The following is a 17,500-nucleotide window of genomic DNA, read 5'->3' on the forward strand; positions in this document are numbered from 1 at the left end:
GAGGAACCGTCCACCCAACGCCGGCGCGAGCCGGGGCCGGTGGGGGCCCTACCAAGGCGGGTCATGAGTGCCAGTCGGTCAGTTCGGGAGAAGGGGAGGGTACTCGGAGGCCCGCCGGGAGCAGACGGGGGTCCGGAAGCTGAGGGGGGTGAAGGACGGCGGCCGGGAGCAGACGGCCGTCCCCGGGAGGGGGTGTTCGTTCACGTGCGGACGCCGGGAGCAGGCGGCCGTCACGCGATTCTGCCAACCGTTCCTACCGGCCTGTGTTTAAGGAGGCGGCCGGTCCTCCGTCCTTGGATGGATAAGATTCGCAGATTTTCGCCCGGCCTGTGTTTAAGGAGGCGGCCGGTTCCCTCCTTCCTTCCTTTCTTGGATGTATAACATTCGCAGATTTTCGCCCGGCCGGTGGTTTAAGGAGGCGGCCGGTCCTCCCTCCTTGGATGTATAACATTCGCAGATTTTCGCCCGGCCTATGTTTAGTGAGGCGACCGGTCCTCCCTCCTTGGATGTATAACATTCGCATATTTTCGCCCGGCCGGTGGTTTAAGGAGGCGGCCGGTCCTCCCTCCTTGGATGTATAACATTCGCAGATTTTCGCCCGGCCGGTGGTTTAAGGAGGCGGCCGGTCCTCCCTCCTTGGATGTATAACATTCGCAGATTTTCGCCCGGCCTATGTTTAGTGAGGCGACCGGTCCTCCGTGGAGAGCGACCCGCAAGTGGGGAGGAACCGTCCACCCAACGCCGGCGCGAGCCGGGGCCGGTGGGGGCCCTACCAAGGCGGGTCTCATTGCCTGTCGGTCAGTTCGGGAGAAGGTGGGGGTACTCGGAGGCCCGCCGGGAGCAGACGGGGGTCCGGAAGGTGAGGGGGTGAAGGACGGCGGTCGGGAGCAGACGGCCGTCCCCGGGAGGGGGTGTTCGTTCACGTGCGGACGCCGGGAGCAGGCGGCCGTCACGCAATTCTGCCAACCGTTCCCACCGGCCTGTGTTTAAGGAGGCGGCCGGTCCTCCACGAGAAGAATTCTGCCAAACGTTCCACCGGCCTGTGTTTAAGGAGGCGGCCGGTCCTCCCCGTCGTTCCGCCGGCTTGTGTTTAAGGAGGCGGCCGGTCCTCCACGAGAAGAATTCTGCCAAACGTTCCACCGGCCTGTGTTTAAGGAGGCGGCCGGTCCTCCCCGTCGTTCCGCCGGCTTGTGTTTAAGGAGGCGGCCGGTCCTCCACTATTCCTTCCTTGGATGGAAAGCATGTAGCACTTTGAAAATTTTCGAGCACTGTGACACTTTGAAAATTTTCGAGAGTTTTTGTACTTAGAAAATTTTTCGCTCTTGCACTTCCAGAGTGCTTTGCGGTAGCTCCTAGGTTCGCTGTCCGAGCATGTGAACACTTTTTGGGGGGGAACACATCGCTAGAGACACCAGCCGCCTGGTTCTCGGGGCCAAAACTTGTGTTCCCCACACTCGTTCTGACTATATTTTGCGATTTGGGGGTAAAGGTAATGAGTACAGTGACTAGGGGGACCAACTCATCGTACTCTGGCGCACCAACAGACCAAAGCTGGTACTGCACTTACCCCTGGTACCCCAACGCCTGGTACCTGACGGGCGAGAGGCTGATTTTTCGCTATTTGCGGCCGACCGAGGGAACCAGACAAAGCGGACACTTTACGGCGCAAGAGCCGTTGGCACTTAGAAATTTTTCGACAAAGTTGGCGCGAGCTCCAGAAGGAGAGGCTGATTTTTCGCTATTTGTGGCCGACCGAGGGAACCAGGCAAAGCGGACACTTTACGGCGCAAGAGCCGTTGGCACTTAGAAATTTTTTGACAAAGTTGGCGCGAGCTCCAGAAGGAGAGGCTGATTTTTCGCTATTTGTGGCCGACCGAGGGAACCAGGCAAAGCGGACACTTTACGGCGCAAGAGCCGTTGGCACTTAGAAATTTTTTGACAAAGTTGGCGCGAGCTCCAGAAGGAGAGGCTGATTTTTCGCTATTTGTGGCCGACCGAGGGAACCAGGCAAAGCGGACACTTTACGGCGCAAGAGCCGTTGGCACTTAGAAAATATTCGCCAAAGTTGGCACGAGCTCCAGAAGGAGAGGCTGATTTTTCGCTATTTGTGGCCGACCGAGGGAACCAGACAAAGCGGACACATTACGGCGCAAGAGCCGTTGGCACTTAGAAAATATTCGCCAAAGTTGGCACGAGCTCCAGAAGGAGAGGCTGATTTTTCGCTATTTGTGGCCGACCGAGGGAACCAGACAAAGCGGACACTTTACGGCGCAAGAGCCGTTGGCACTTGCGCGAGCTCCAGAAGGAGAGGCTGATTTTTCGCTATTTGTGGCCGACCGAGGGAACCAGACAAAGCGGACACTTTACGGCGCAAGAGCCGTTGGCACTTAGAAAATATTCGCCAAAGTTGGCACGAGCTCCAGAAGGAGAGGCTGATTTTTCGCCGTTTGTGGCCGACCGAGGGAACCAGACAAAGCGGACACTTTACGGCGCAAGAGCCGTTGGCACTTAGGCGAGCTCCAGAAGGAGAGGCTGATTTTTCGCTATTTGTGGCCGACCGAGGGAACCAGGCAAAGCGGACACATTACGGCGCAAGAGCCGTTGGCACTTAGAAAATATTCGCCAAAGTTGGCACGAGCTCCAGAAGGAGAGGCTGATTTTTCGCTATTTGTGGCCGACCGAGGGAACCAGGCAAAGCGGACACTTTACGGCGCAAGAGCCGTTGGCACTTAGAAATTTTTTGACAAAGTTGGCGCGAGCTCCAGAAGGAGAGGCTGATTTTTCGCCGTTTGTGGCCGACCGAGGGAACCAGGCAAAGCGGACACATTACGGCGCAAGAGCCGTTGGCACTTAGGCGAGCTCCAGAAGGAGAGGCTGGTTTTTCGCTATTTGTGGCCGACCGAGGGAACCAGGCAAAGCGGACACATTACGGCGCAAGAGCCGTTGGCACTTAGGCGAGCTCCAGAAGGAGAGGCTGATTTTTCGCCGTTTGTGGCCGACCGAGGGAACCAGGCAAAGCGGACACATTACGGCGCAAGAGCCGTTGGCACTTAGGCGAGCTCCAGAAGGAGAGGCTGGTTTTTCGCTATTTGTGGCCGACCGAGGGAACCAGGCAAAGCGGACACATTACGGCGCAAGAGCCGTTGGCACTTAGGCGAGCTCCAGAAGGAGAGGCTGATTTTTCGCCGTTTGTGGCCGACCGAGGGAACCAGGCAAAGCGGACACATTACGGCGCAAGAGCCGTTGGCACTTAGGCGAGCTCCAGAAGGAGAGGCTGATTTTTCGCCGTTCGTGGCCGACCGAGGGAACCAGGCAAAGCGGACACATTACGGCGCAAGAGCCGTTGGCACTTAGAAAATATTCGCCAAAGTTGGCACGAGCTCCAGAATGAGAGGCTGATTTTTCGCCGTTTGTGGCCGACCGAGGGAACCAGGCAAAGCGGACACATTACGGCGCAAGAGCCGTTGGCACTTAGGCGAGCTCCAGAAGGAGAGGCTGATTTTTTCGCTATTTGTGGCCGACCGAGGGAACCAGGCAAAGCGGACACATTACGGCGCAAGAGCCGTTGGCACTTAGAAAATATTCGCCAAAGTTGGCACGAGCTCCAGAAGGAGAGGCTGATTTTTCGCTATTTGTGGCCGACCGAGGGAACCAGGCAAAGCGGACACTTTACGGCGCAAGAGCCGTTGGCACTTAGAAAATATTCGCCAAAGTTGGCACGAGCTCCAGAAGGAGAGGCTGATTTTTCGCCGTTTGTGGCCGACCGAGGGAACCAGACAAAGCGGACACATTACGGCGCAAGAGCCGTTGGCACTTAGGCGAGCTCCAGAAGGAGAGGCTGATTTTTCGCTATTTGTGGCCGACCGAGGGAACCAGGCAAAGCGGACACATTACGGCGCAAGAGCCGTTGGCACTTAGAAAATATTCGCCAAAGTTGGCACGAGCTCCAGAAGGAGAGGCTGATTTTTCGCTATTTGTGGCCGACCGAGGGAACCAGGCAAAGCGGACACTTTACGGCGCAAGAGCCGTTGGCACTTAGAAATTTTTTGACAAAGTTGGCGCGAGCTCCAGAAGGAGAGGCTGGTTTTTCGCTATTTGTGGCCGACCGAGGGAACCAGGCAAAGCGGACACATTACGGCGCAAGAGCCGTTGGCACTTAGGCGAGCTCCAGAAGGAGAGGCTGATTTTTCGCCGTTTGTGGCCGACCGAGGGAACCAGGCAAAGCGGACACATTACGGCGCAAGAGCCGTTGGCACTTAGGCGAGCTCCAGAAGGAGAGGCTGGTTTTTCGCTATTTGTGGCCGACCGAGGGAACCAGGCAAAGCGGACACATTACGGCGCAAGAGCCGTTGGCACTTAGGCGAGCTCCAGAAGGAGAGGCTGATTTTTCGCCGTTTGTGGCCGACCGAGGGAACCAGGCAAAGCGGACACATTACGGCGCAAGAGCCGTTGGCACTTAGGCGAGCTCCAGAAGGAGAGGCTGGTTTTTCGCTATTTGTGGCCGACCGAGGGAACCAGGCAAAGCGGACACATTACGGCGCAAGAGCCGTTGGCACTTAGGCGAGCTCCAGAAGGAGAGGCTGATTTTTCGCCGTTTGTGGCCGACCGAGGGAACCAGGCAAAGCGGACACATTACGGCGCAAGAGCCGTTGGCACTTAGGCGAGCTCCAGAAGGAGAGGCTGGTTTTTCGCTATTTGTGGCCGACCGAGGGAACCAGGCAAAGCGGACACATTACGGCGCAAGAGCCGTTGGCACTTAGGCGAGCTCCAGAAGGAGAGGCTGATTTTTCGCCGTTTGTGGCCGACCGAGGGAACCAGGCAAAGCGGACACATTACGGCGCAAGAGCCGTTGGCACTTAGGCGAGCTCCAGAAGGAGAGGCTGGTTTTTCGCTATTTGTGGCCGACCGAGGGAACCAGGCAAAGCGGACACATTACGGCGCAAGAGCCGTTGGCACTTAGGCGAGCTCCAGAAGGAGAGGCTGATTTTTCGCCGTTTGTGGCCGACCGAGGGAACCAGGCAAAGCGGACACATTACGGCGCAAGAGCCGTTGGCACTTAGGCGAGCTCCAGAAGGAGAGGCTGGTTTTTCGCTATTTGTGGCCGACCGAGGGAACCAGGCAAAGCGGACACATTACGGCGCAAGAGCCGTTGGCACTTAGGCGAGCTCCAGAAGGAGAGGCTGATTTTTCGCCGTTTGTGGCCGACCGAGGGAACCAGGCAAAGCGGACACATTACGGCGCAAGAGCCGTTGGCACTTAGGCGAGCTCCAGAAGGAGAGGCTGATTTTTCGCCGTTCGTGGCCGACCGAGGGAACCAGGCAAAGCGGACACATTACGGCGCAAGAGCCGTTGGCACTTAGAAAATATTCGCCAAAGTTGGCACGAGCTCCAGAATGAGAGGCTGATTTTTCGCCGTTTGTGGCCGACCGAGGGAACCAGGCAAAGCGGACACATTACGGCGCAAGAGCCGTTGGCACTTAGGCGAGCTCCAGAAGGAGAGGCTGATTTTTTCGCTATTTGTGGCCGACCGAGGGAACCAGGCAAAGCGGACACATTACGGCGCAAGAGCCGTTGGCACTTAGAAAATATTCGCCAAAGTTGGCACGAGCTCCAGAATGAGAGGCTGATTTTTCGCCGTTTGTGGCCGACCGAGGGAACCAGACAAAGCGGACACATTACGGCGCAAGAGCCGTTGGCACTTAGGCGAGCTCCAGAAGGAGAGGCTGATTTTTCGCTATTTGTGGCCGACCGAGGGAACCAGGCAAAGCGGACACTTTACGGCGCAAGAGCCGTTGGCACTTAGAAAATATTCGCCAAAGTTGGCACGAGCTCCAGAAGGAGAGGCTGATTTTTCGCCGTTTGTGGCCGACCGAGGGAACCAGACAAAGCGGACACATTACGGCGCAAGAGCCGTTGGCACTTAGGCGAGCTCCAGAAGGAGAGGCTGATTTTTCGCTATTTGTGGCCGACCGAGGGAACCAGGCAAAGCGGACACTTTACGGCGCAAGAGCCGTTGGCACTTAGAAAATATTCGCCAAAGTTGGCACGAGCTCCAGAAGGAGAGGCTGATTTTTCGCTATTTGTGGCCGACCGAGGGAACCAGGCAAAGCGGACACTTTACGGCGCAAGAGCCGTTGGCACTTAGAAATTTTTTGACAAAGTTGGCGCGAGCTCCAGAAGGAGAGGCTGGTTTTTCGCTATTTGTGGCCGACCGAGGGAACCAGGCAAAGCGGACACATTACGGCGCAAGAGCCGTTGGCACTTAGGCGAGCTCCAGAAGGAGAGGCTGATTTTTCGCCGTTTGTGGCCGACCGAGGGAACCAGGCAAAGCGGACACATTACGGCGCAAGAGCCGTTGGCACTTAGGCGAGCTCCAGAAGGAGAGGCTGGTTTTTCGCTATTTGTGGCCGACCGAGGGAACCAGGCAAAGCGGACACATTACGGCGCAAGAGCCGTTGGCACTTAGGCGAGCTCCAGAAGGAGAGGCTGATTTTTCGCCGTTTGTGGCCGACCGAGGGAACCAGGCAAAGCGGACACATTACGGCGCAAGAGCCGTTGGCACTTAGGCGAGCTCCAGAAGGAGAGGCTGATTTTTCGCCGTTCGTGGCCGACCGAGGGAACCAGGCAAAGCGGACACATTACGGCGCAAGAGCCGTTGGCACTTAGAAAATATTCGCCAAAGTTGGCACGAGCTCCAGAATGAGAGGCTGATTTTTCGCCGTTTGTGGCCGACCGAGGGAACCAGGCAAAGCGGACACATTACGGCGCAAGAGCCGTTGGCACTTAGGCGAGCTCCAGAAGGAGAGGCTGATTTTTTCGCTATTTGTGGCCGACCGAGGGAACCAGGCAAAGCGGACACATTACGGCGCAAGAGCCGTTGGCACTTAGAAAATATTCGCCAAAGTTGGCACGAGCTCCAGAATGAGAGGCTGATTTTTCGCCGTTTGTGGCCGACCGAGGGAACCAGACAAAGCGGACACATTACGGCGCAAGAGCCGTTGGCACTTAGGCGAGCTCCAGAAGGAGAGGCTGATTTTTCGCTATTTGTGGCCGACCGAGGGAACCAGGCAAAGCGGACACTTTACGGCGCAAGAGCCGTTGGCACTTAGAAAATATTCGCCAAAGTTGGCACGAGCTCCAGAAGGAGAGGCTGATTTTTCGCCGTTTGTGGCCGACCGAGGGAACCAGACAAAGCGGACACATTACGGCGCAAGAGCCGTTGGCACTTAGGCGAGCTCCAGAAGGAGAGGCTGATTTTTCGCTATTTGTGGCCGACCGAGGGAACCAGGCAAAGCGGACACTTTACGGCGCAAGAGCCGTTGGCACTTAGAAAATATTCTGAAATTCTCACCGACCTCCGTGGTGGAGAGGCCGAATTTTCGACATTCGTGGCCGACCGGGGAACCGTCGCCACTCGGACAACTTGTGCGGCAGCCCTCGGTGATTTTAGGACCGCTTTTTCACCCTCGCTGTCCGACCGGAGAACCGTCGTAGCTCGGACAGTTCGTGTGCCAGCATCCGCTGGCACTTAGAAAATTTTAAAAAAGAAAAAAATAGTCTTCTGCATATACGTTCTGACTATATTTTGCGATTAGGGGGTAAAGGTAATGAGTACAGTGACTAGGGGGACCAACTCATCGTACTCTGGCGCACCAACACGCCAAGGTTGGTACTGCACTTAGGCTGATTTTTGCGCTATTCGCGGTCCGACCGGGGAACCAGCGCGGAGCGGACACATTACGGCGAATGAGCCGTTGGCACTTAGAAAATTTTTGAGCTTTTTTCGAACTTCCGTGAGGCTGATTTTGCGCTATTCGCGGCCGACCGGGGAACCAGCGCGGAGCGGACACATTACGGCGAATGAGCCGTTGGCACTTAGAAAATTTTTGAGCTTTTTTCGAACTTCCGTGAGGCTGATTTTGCGCTATTCGCGGCCGACCGGGGAACCAGCGCGGAGCGGACACATTACGGCGAATGAGCCGTTGGCACTTAGAAAATTTTTGAGCTTTTTTCGGACTTCCGTGTGGAGCTTTGGGGCCGTTCCGCCTAACTTTTTATGCCCGATTAGGCTTCCAGGGAGGCGGCTAAGCATTATTGACCAATCATGGAGCTTTTTTCGGACTTCCGTGTGGAGCTTTGGGGCCGTTCCGCCTAACTTTTTATGCCCGATTAGGCTTCCAGGGAGGCGGCTAAGCATTATTGACCAATCATGGAGCTTTTTTGGGACTTCCGTGTGGAGCTTTGGGGCCGTTCCGCCTAACTTTTTATGCCCGATTAGGCTTCCAGGGAGGCGGCTAAGCATTATTGACCAATCATGGAGCTTTTTTGGGACTTCCGTGTGGAGCTTTGGAGCCGTTCCGCCTAACTTTTTATGCCCGATTAGGCTTCCAGGGAGGCGGCTAAGCATTATTGACCAATCATGGAGCTTTTTTGGGACTTCCGTGTGGAGCTTTGGGGCCGTTCCGCCTAGCTTTTTATGCCCGATTAGGCTTCCAGGGAGGCGGCTAAGCATTATTGACCAATCATGGAGCTTTTTTGGGACTTCCGTGTGGAGCTTTGGGGCCGTTCCGCCTAGCTTTTTATGCCCGATTAGGCTTCCAGGGAGGCGGCTAAGCATTATTGACCAATCATGGAGCTTTTTTGGGACTTCCGTGTGGAGCTTTGGGGCCGTTCCGCCTAGCTTTTTATGCCCGATTAGGCTTCCAGGGAGGCGGCTAAGCATTATTGACCAATCATGGAGCTTTTTTGGGACTTCCGTGTGGAGCTTTGGGGCCGTTCCGCCTAGCTTTTTATGCCCGATTAGGCTTCCAGGGAGGCGGCTAAGCATTATTGACCAATCATGGAGCTTTTTTGGGACTTCCGTGTGGAGCTTTGGGGCCGTTCCGCCTAGCTTTTTATGCCCGATTAGGCTTCCAGGGAGGCGGCTAAGCATTATTGACCAATCATGGAGCTTTTTTGGGACTTCCGTGTGGAGCTTTGGGGCCGTTCCGCCTAGCTTTTTATGCCCGATTAGGCTTCCAGGGAGGCGGCTAAGCATTATTGACCAATCATGGAGCTTTTTTGGGACTTCCGTGTGGAGCTTTGGGGCCGTTCCGCCTAGCTTTTTATGCCCGATTAGGCTTCCAGGGAGGCGGCTAAGCATTATTGACCAATCATGGAGCTTTTTTGGGACTTCCGTGTGGAGCTTTGGGGCCGTTCCGCCTAGCTTTTTATGCCCGATTAGGCTTCCAGGGAGGCGGCTAAGCATTATTGACCAATCATGGAGCTTTTTTGGGACTTCCGTGTGGAGCTTTGGGGCCGTTCCGCCTAGCTTTTTATGCCCGATTAGGCTTCCAGGGAGGCGGCTAAGCATTATTGACCAATCATGGAGCTTTTTTGGGACTTCCGTGTGGAGCTTTGGGGCCGTTCCGCCTAGCTTTTTATGCCCGATTAGGCTTCCAGGGAGGCGGCTAAGCATTATTGACCAATCATGGAGCTTTTTTGGGACTTCCGTGTGGAGCTTTGGGGCCGTTCCGCCTAGCTTTTTATGCCCGATTAGGCTTCCAGGGAGGCGGCTAAGCATTATTGACCAATCATGGAGCTTTTTTGGGACTTCCGTGTGGAGCTTTGGGGCCGTTCCGCCTAGCTTTTTATGCCCGATTAGGCTTCCAGGGAGGCGGCTAAGCATTATTGACCAATCATGGAGCTTTTTTGGGACTTCCGTGTGGAGCTTTGGGGCCGTTCCGCCTAGCTTTTTATGCCCGATTAGGCTTCCAGGGAGGCGGCTAAGCATTATTGACCAATCATGGAGCTTTTTTGGGACTTCCGTGTGGAGCTTTGGGGCCGTTCCGCCTAGCTTTTTATGCCCGATTAGGCTTCCAGGGAGGCGGCTAAGCATTATTGACCAATCATGGAGCTTTTTTGGGACTTCCGTGTGGAGCTTTGGAGCCGTTCCGCCTAGCTTTTTATGCCCGATTAGGCTTCCAGGGAGGCGGCTAAGCATTATTGACCAATCATGGAGCTTTTTTGGGACTTCCGTGTGGAGCTTTGGGGCCGTTCCGCCTAGCTTTTTATGCCCGATTAGGCTTCCAGGGAGGCGGCTAAGCATTATTGACCAATCATGGAGCTTTTTTGGGACTTCCGTGTGGAGCTTTGGGGCCGTTCCGCCTAGCTTTTTATGCCCGATTAGGCTTCCAGGGAGGCGGCTAAGCATTATTGACCAATCATGGAGCTTTTTTGGGACTTCCGTGTGGAGCTTTGGGGCCGTTCCGCCTAGCTTTTTATGCCCGATTAGGCTTCCAGGGAGGCGGCTAAGCATTATTGACCAATCATGGAGCTTTTTTGGGACTTCCGTGTGGAGCTTTGGGGCCGTTCCGCCTAGCTTTTTATGCCCGATTAGGCTTCCAGGGAGGCGGCTAAGCATTATTGACCAATCATGGAGCTTTTTTGGGACTTCCGTGTGGAGCTTTGGGGCCGTTCCGCCTAGCTTTTTATGCCCGATTAGGCTTCCAGGGAGGCGGCTAAGCATTATTGACCAATCATGGAGCTTTTTTGGGACTTCCGTGTGGAGCTTTGGGGCCGTTCCGCCTAGCTTTTTATGCCCGATTAGGCTTCCAGGGAGGCGGCTAAGCATTATTGACCAATCATGGAGCTTTTTTGGGACTTCCGTGTGGAGCTTTGGGGCCGTTCCGCCTAGCTTTTTATGCCCGATTAGGCTTCCAGGGAGGCGGCTAAGCATTATTGACCAATCATGGAGCTTTTTTGGGACTTCCGTGTGGAGCTTTGGGGCCGTTCCGCCTAGCTTTTTATGCCCGATTAGGCTTCCAGGGAGGCGGCTAAGCATTATTGACCAATCATGGAGCTTTTTTGGGACTTCCGTGTGGAGCTTTGGGGCCGTTCCGCCTAGCTTTTTATGCCCGATTAGGCTTCCAGGGAGGCGGCTAAGCATTATTGACCAATCATGGAGCTTTTTTGGGACTTCCAGCCGGTGCTTTGGGGGCCTTCCCCCTCACTTTCTACGCCCGATTGGGCTTCCAGGGACGCGGCTAAGCATTTTTAACAGAAATGGAGCTTTTTGCGGAGCTCCAGCCGGTGCCACCGGCAGGCCGTGCACGCGGACGAGATGACCGAAAGAAGCTCCAGGAGAGCGGATGGACGCTTTTTAAGCACCGAGGCGGAGATCGCGGAGCTTTAATAGACTTCCAGCGGGCCCAAAGCGGCCAGGCAGACGGCGCAGCGCGACCTGGTACCTCGCACGGGACGCATCGCCCCCCCCGCGCACAGTTCCAGGGGGCCGGGATGACGTTTCAAAGCTGCCGCTGCAGCTGCGGCGGGGAGTGGCCTCCCTCCGGTGGACACGACGAGTAAATGACACCGGCCGCTGACGCAAACCCACGCCGGACAGGAGAGCTCAAAAGCCGGGTAACATTTCAAGGAAGACCCCCCCTGCGCAGACCTCCACTAGGCCGGGATGACTGTTCAGCTGTGGCGGGGAGTGGCCTCCCTCCGGTCGGCACGACGAGTAAATGACACCGGCCGCTGACGCAAACCCACGCCGGACAGGAGAGCTCAAAAGCCGGGTAACATTTCAAGGAAGACCCCCCCTGCGCAGACCTCCACTAGGCCGGGATGACTGTTCAGCTGTGGCGGGGAGTGGCCTCCCTCCGGTCGGCACGACGAGTAAATGACACCGGCCGCTGACGCAAACCCACGCCGGACAGGAGAGCTCAAAAGCCGGGTAACATTTCAAGGAAGACCCCCCCTGCGCAGACCTCCACTAGGCCGGGATGACTGTTCAGCTGTGGCGGGGAGTGGCCTCCCTCCGGTCGGCACGACGAGTAAATGACACCGGCCGCTGACGCAAACCCACGCCGGACAGGAGAGCTCAAAAGCCGGGTAACATTTCAAGGAAGACCCCCCCTGCGCAGACCTCCACTAGGCCGGGATGACTGTTCAGCTGCGGCGGGGAGTGGCCTCCCTCCGGTCGGCACGACGAGTAAATGACACCGGCCGCTGACGCAAACCCACGCCGGACAGGAGAGCTCAAAAGCCGGGTAACATTTCAAGGAAGACCCCCCCTGCGCAGACCTCCACTAGGCCGGGATGACTGTTCAGCTGTGGCGGGGAGTGGCCTCCCTCCGGTCGGCACGACGAGTAAATGACACCGGCCGCTGACGCAAACCCACGCCGGACAGGAGAGCTCAAAAGCCGGGTAACATTTCAAGGAAGACCCCCCCTGCGCAGACCTCCACTAGGCCGGGATGACTGTTCAGCTGCGGCGGGGAGTGGCCTCCCTCCGGTCGGCACGACGAGTAAAGCTATTTAGGAAAATCTGAGATAAATATCACTTGCATAATAATTTGGAACACGGTCCCGTGTTCCAAATTATTATGCAAAATGTATTTAGACACCAGCAATCGCACTTAGATTTGTTTCTTTTTTCTTTCTTTTAGCTTCCATAATGTTACCGGGCGCTGACGCAAACCCACGCCCGGCAGGAGAGCTCAAAAGCCGGGTAACATTTCAAGGAAGCTATTTAGGAAAATCTGAGATAAATATCCTTTGCATAATAATTTGGAACACGGTCCCGTGTTCCAAATTATTATGCAAAATGTATTTAAGTGTCATAAAGATTACATTTTTTGTTTTTCAAGTACTGAAATCACCCTCAGTCATGGTACAGTCCATGGTAGTCTGCCAGGTGAGCGCAATTGTAGTAATTAACAAGTCTATTTAAGTTCCGCGTTTTTAAGCGTTCGGCCATTTCGTTCAACCATGGGGAGGAAAAAGGATCTCTCTGCTGTCGAGAAGCGTGAAATCGTTCGATGCCTTGGACAAGGTATGCAGACATTCGATATTGCACGAAAGCTTAAGCGCGACCATCGAACTTTGAAGAAATTCGTCGCTGATTCGGAGCAAACGCGCGTTCGTGCAGACAAAGGCACGACAAGGAAGGTTTCTGCAAGACAAACAAATCGAATCAAGAGGGCGGCTGCAAGCATGCCACTAAAGACGAGCAAACAAATATTCGACGCTGCTGGTGCCAGTGAAGTCCCACGAACGACGAGGTGCAGGATCCTCCAGAGGCTTGCAGTTGTGCGGAAACCCTCCATTCGGCCACCCCTGAACAACGCGAACAAGCAGAAACGGCTGCAGTGGGCCCAGACTTACATGAAGACAAATTTTCAGACAGTCCTGTTCACCGACGAGTGCCGTGCCACCTTGGATGGGCCAGGTAGGGTTTTTTAAGTTTTTCCTTGCACTTTTGAGAGCTCAGGGGATGCTTTGAGAATAATTGTCAATTTCTGTCAATGTGAAGCCCTTTGAGACTGCTTGTGATTTAGGGCTATACAAATAAACTTGATTTGACTTGACTTTACAGATGGATGGAGTCGTGGATGGTTGGTGGACGGCCACGATAGCCCAACAAGGCTGCGGCGTCAGCAGGGAGGTGGCGGAGTGATGTTTTGGGCCGGAATCATGGGGAGAGAGCTGCTTGGCCCCTTTAGGGTCCCTGAAGGCGTCAAAATTACGTCTGTTAACTACGTGGAATTTCTGACTCAACACTTCTGTCCATGGTACAACAGGAAGAACCGTGCTTTCCGTCAAAAGATCATCTTCATGCATGACAATGCACCGTCTCATGCTGCAAGAAATACGTCAACGTCTTTGGCATCTATGGGAATAAAGGGAGAGAAACTGATGGTGTGGCCCCCATGCTCCCCTGACCTCAATCCTATTGAAAACTTGTGGAGCATCGTCAAGCAGAAAATCTACGAAGGTGGGAGGCAGTTCAATTCCAAAGAGCAGCTCTGGCAGGCTATTCTTAGATCCTGCCAAGAAATTCAACCAGAAACTGTACAAAAACTCACAAGTTCAGTGGATGGAAGAATCGTGAAGCTGCTGTTGAACAAAGGGTCCTATGTTAAAATGTAACTTTGTTTTTTATTGAAATAAAGGGTCCTATGTTAAAATGTAACTTGTTTGTCTTTTCTTTGAAATAGCTTTTGATTTCAGTAAATATGACCTCCTAATGCTGTAAATTCTTAAGATGGGCATTTCAGTTCATAAAAACCTATAAAATGTTATAAAACTCTGTTGTGCGTAATAATGTGGAACAGTGCATTTTAAGTTTTTTATTTTTTAAAAATTCTGTGATCATTCGGAGGTTTGTTCAATAAAATTAGAATTCATCAAAATAATGGTTGATGACTTGAAAATTATGCTGACTCATTTTGCATCGACTATTTAGGAAAATCTGAGATAAATGTCACTTGCATAATAATTTGGAACACGGTGTAAGTGCGATTGCTGGTGTATTTACTCGTCGTGTCCACCGGAGGACGGCAAATCCCCGCCGCAGCTGCAGCGGCAGCGCTTAAATGTCTTCCCGGCCGCCTGGAACTCTGCACGGGGCGTGTTTCGTCCCGCGCAGCGGTACCAGATCGCGCTGCGCCGTCAGCCGAGCCGCGCGCGGTCCGCTGGAAGTCTACACTGTGTTCCAAATTATTATGCAAATTGTATTTATGTGTCATAAAGATTACATTTTTTGTTTTTCAATTAAACTCATGGATGGTATTACGTGTCAGGGCTCTTTGGATCACTGAGATCAATCTCAGACACCGGGGATCATTACCGGCCAGTTGAGCCCAAATTAAGGAAAAACTACTTAAGAATGGTGTTCCACATTATTAAGCAGATAATTTGAAGTTCGCTTTGAGCAGTGGCGGACGCCAACCCACGACCGGTGGGAGAGCTCGGAGGGCGGATGGGCTTTCAAGGAAGCCCCCCAGGCCGGTCCCACTCGCACTTAGAATTTTTTTTTTTTTTGGCTTCCATAATGTACCGGGCGCGGACGCGAAACCCACGCCGGGCAGGAGAGCTCGAAAGGCGGCTAAGCATTCAAGGAAGCACCGTCTGGAGCTTCAGAGCCGTTCCGCCTGACTTTTAACGTAGAGTACCGGGCGCAAACCACTAACTCAAGCCCGGCATGGCAGCTCGAAAGGCGGCTAAGCATTCAAGGAAGCACCGTCTGGAGCTTCAGAGCCGTTCCGCCTGACTTTTAACGTAGAGTACCGGGCGCAAACCACTAACTCAAGCCCGGCATGGCAGCTCGAAAGGCGGCTAAGCATTCAAGGAAGCACCGTCTGGAGCTTCAGAGCCGTTCCGCCTGACTTTTAACGTAGAGTACCGGGCGCAAACCACTAACTCAAGCCCGGCATGGCAGCTCGAAAGGCGGCTAAGCATTCAAGGAAGCACCGTCTGGAGCTTCAGAGCCGTTCCGCCTGACTTTTAACGTAGAGTACCGGGCGCAAACCACTAACTCAAGCCCGGCATGGCAGCTCGAAAGGCGGCTAAGCATTCAAGGAAGCACCGTCTGGAGCTTCAGAGCCGTTCCGCCTGACTTTTAACGTAGAGTACCGGGCGCAAACCACTAACTCAAGCCCGGCATGGCAGCTCGAAAGGCGGCTAAGCATTCAAGGAAGCACCGTCTGGAGCTTCAGAGCCGTTCCGCCTGACTTTTAACGTAGAGTACCGGGCGCAAACCACTAACTCAAGCCCGGCATGGCAGCTCGAAAGGCGGCTAAGCATTCAAGGAAGCACCGTCTGGAGCTTCAGAGCCGTTCCGCCTGACTTTTAACGTAGAGTACCGGGCGCAAACCACTAACTCAAGCCCGGCATGGCAGCTCGAAAGGCGGCTAAGCATTCAAGGAAGCACCGTCTGGAGCTTCAGAGCCGTTCCGCCTGACTTTTAACGTAGAGTACCGGGCGCAAACCACTAACTCAAGCCCGGCATGGCAGCTCGAAAGGCGGCTAAGCATTCAAGGAAGCACCGTCTGGAGCTTCAGAGCCGTTCCGCCTGACTTTTAACGTAGAGTACCGGGCGCAAACCACTAACTCAAGCCCGGCATGGCAGCTCGAAAGGCGGCTAAGCATTCAAGGAAGCACCGTCTGGAGCTTCAGAGCCGTTCCGCCTGACTTTTAACGTAGAGTACCGGGCGCAAACCACTAACTCAAGCCCGGCATGGCAGCTCGAAAGGCGGCTAAGCATTCAAGGAAGCACCGTCTGGAGCTTCAGAGCCGTTCCGCCTGACTTTTAACGTAGAGTACCGGGCGCAAACCACTAACTCAAGCCCGGCATGGCAGCTCGAAAGGCGGCTAAGCATTCAAGGAAGCACCGTCTGGAGCTTCAGAGCCGTTCCGCCTGACTTTTAACGTAGAGTACCGGGCGCAAACCACTAACTCAAGCCCGGCATGGCAGCTCGAAAGGCGGCTAAGCATTCAAGGAAGCACCGTCTGGAGCTTCAGAGCCGTTCCGCCTGACTTTTAACGTAGAGTACCGGGCGCAAACCACTAACTCAAGCCCGGCATGGCAGCTCGAAAGGCGGCTAAGCATTCAAGGAAGCACCGTCTGGAGCTTCAGAGCCGTTCCGCCTGACTTTTAACGTAGAGTACCGGGCGCAAACCACTAACTCAAGCCCGGCATGGCAGCTCGAAAGGCGGCTAAGCATTCAAGGAAGCACCGTCTGGAGCTTCAGAGCCGTTCCGCCTGACTTTTAACGTAGAGTACCGGGCGCAAACCACTAACTCAAGCCCGGCATGGCAGCTCGAAAGGCGGCTAAGCATTCAAGGAAGCGACGCCGGCCGGTCCGCGGGCCAAATAGGGTCCAGTAAAGTACCGGGCGCGGCCACTAACGCCTTGTGGCGGTCGCCTTGTGGCGGTCGGGGGGTGGCGGTCGGGGCTGGCGCTTGGGGCCGGTGGCGGTCGCCTTGTGGCGGTCGCCTTGTGGCGGTCGGGGGGTGGCGGTCGGGGCTGGCGCTTGGGGCCAGTGGCGGTCGCCTTGTGGCGGTCGCCTTGTGGCGGTCGCCTTGTGGCGGTCGCCTTGTGGCGGTCGCCTTGTGGCGGTCGCCTTGTGGCGGTCGGGGGGTGGCGGTCGGGGCTGGCGCTTGGGGCCAGTGGCGGTCGCCTTGTGGCGGTCGCCTTGTGGCGGTCGCCTTGTGGCGGTCGCCTTGTGGCGGTCGCCTTGTGGCGGTCGGGGGGTGGCGGTCGGGGCTGGCGCTTGGGGCCGGTGGCGGTCGCCTTGTGGCGGTCGCCTTGTGGCGGTCGCCTTGTGGCGGTCGCCTTGTGGCGGTCGCCTTGTGGCGGTCGGGGGGTGGCGGTCGGGGCTGGCGCTTGGGGCCGGTGGCGGTCGCCTTGTGGCGGTCGCCTTGTGGCGGTCGGGGGGGTGGCGGTCGGGGCTGGCGCTTGGGGCCAGTGGCGGTCGCCTTGTGGCGGTCGCCTTGTGGCGGTCGCCTTGTGGCGGTCGCCTTGTGGCGGTCGCCTTGTGGCGGTCGCCTTGTGGCGGTCGGGGGGTGGCGGTCGGGGCTGGCGCTTGGGGCCAGTGGCGGTCGCCTTGTGGCGGTCGCCTTGTGGCGGTCGCCTTGTGGCGGTCGCCTTGTGGCGGTCGCCTTGTGGCGGTCGGGGGGTGGCGGTCGGGGCTGGCGCTTGGGGCTGGCGTCCGCCAATAGTGGTTTAATTTCG

Source organism: Syngnathus typhle, unplaced genomic scaffold (genome assembly GCF_033458585.1).
Source record: "Syngnathus typhle isolate RoL2023-S1 ecotype Sweden unplaced genomic scaffold, RoL_Styp_1.0 HiC_scaffold_120, whole genome shotgun sequence".
NCBI classification, from domain to species: Eukaryota; Metazoa; Chordata; class Actinopteri; order Syngnathiformes; family Syngnathidae; genus Syngnathus; species Syngnathus typhle.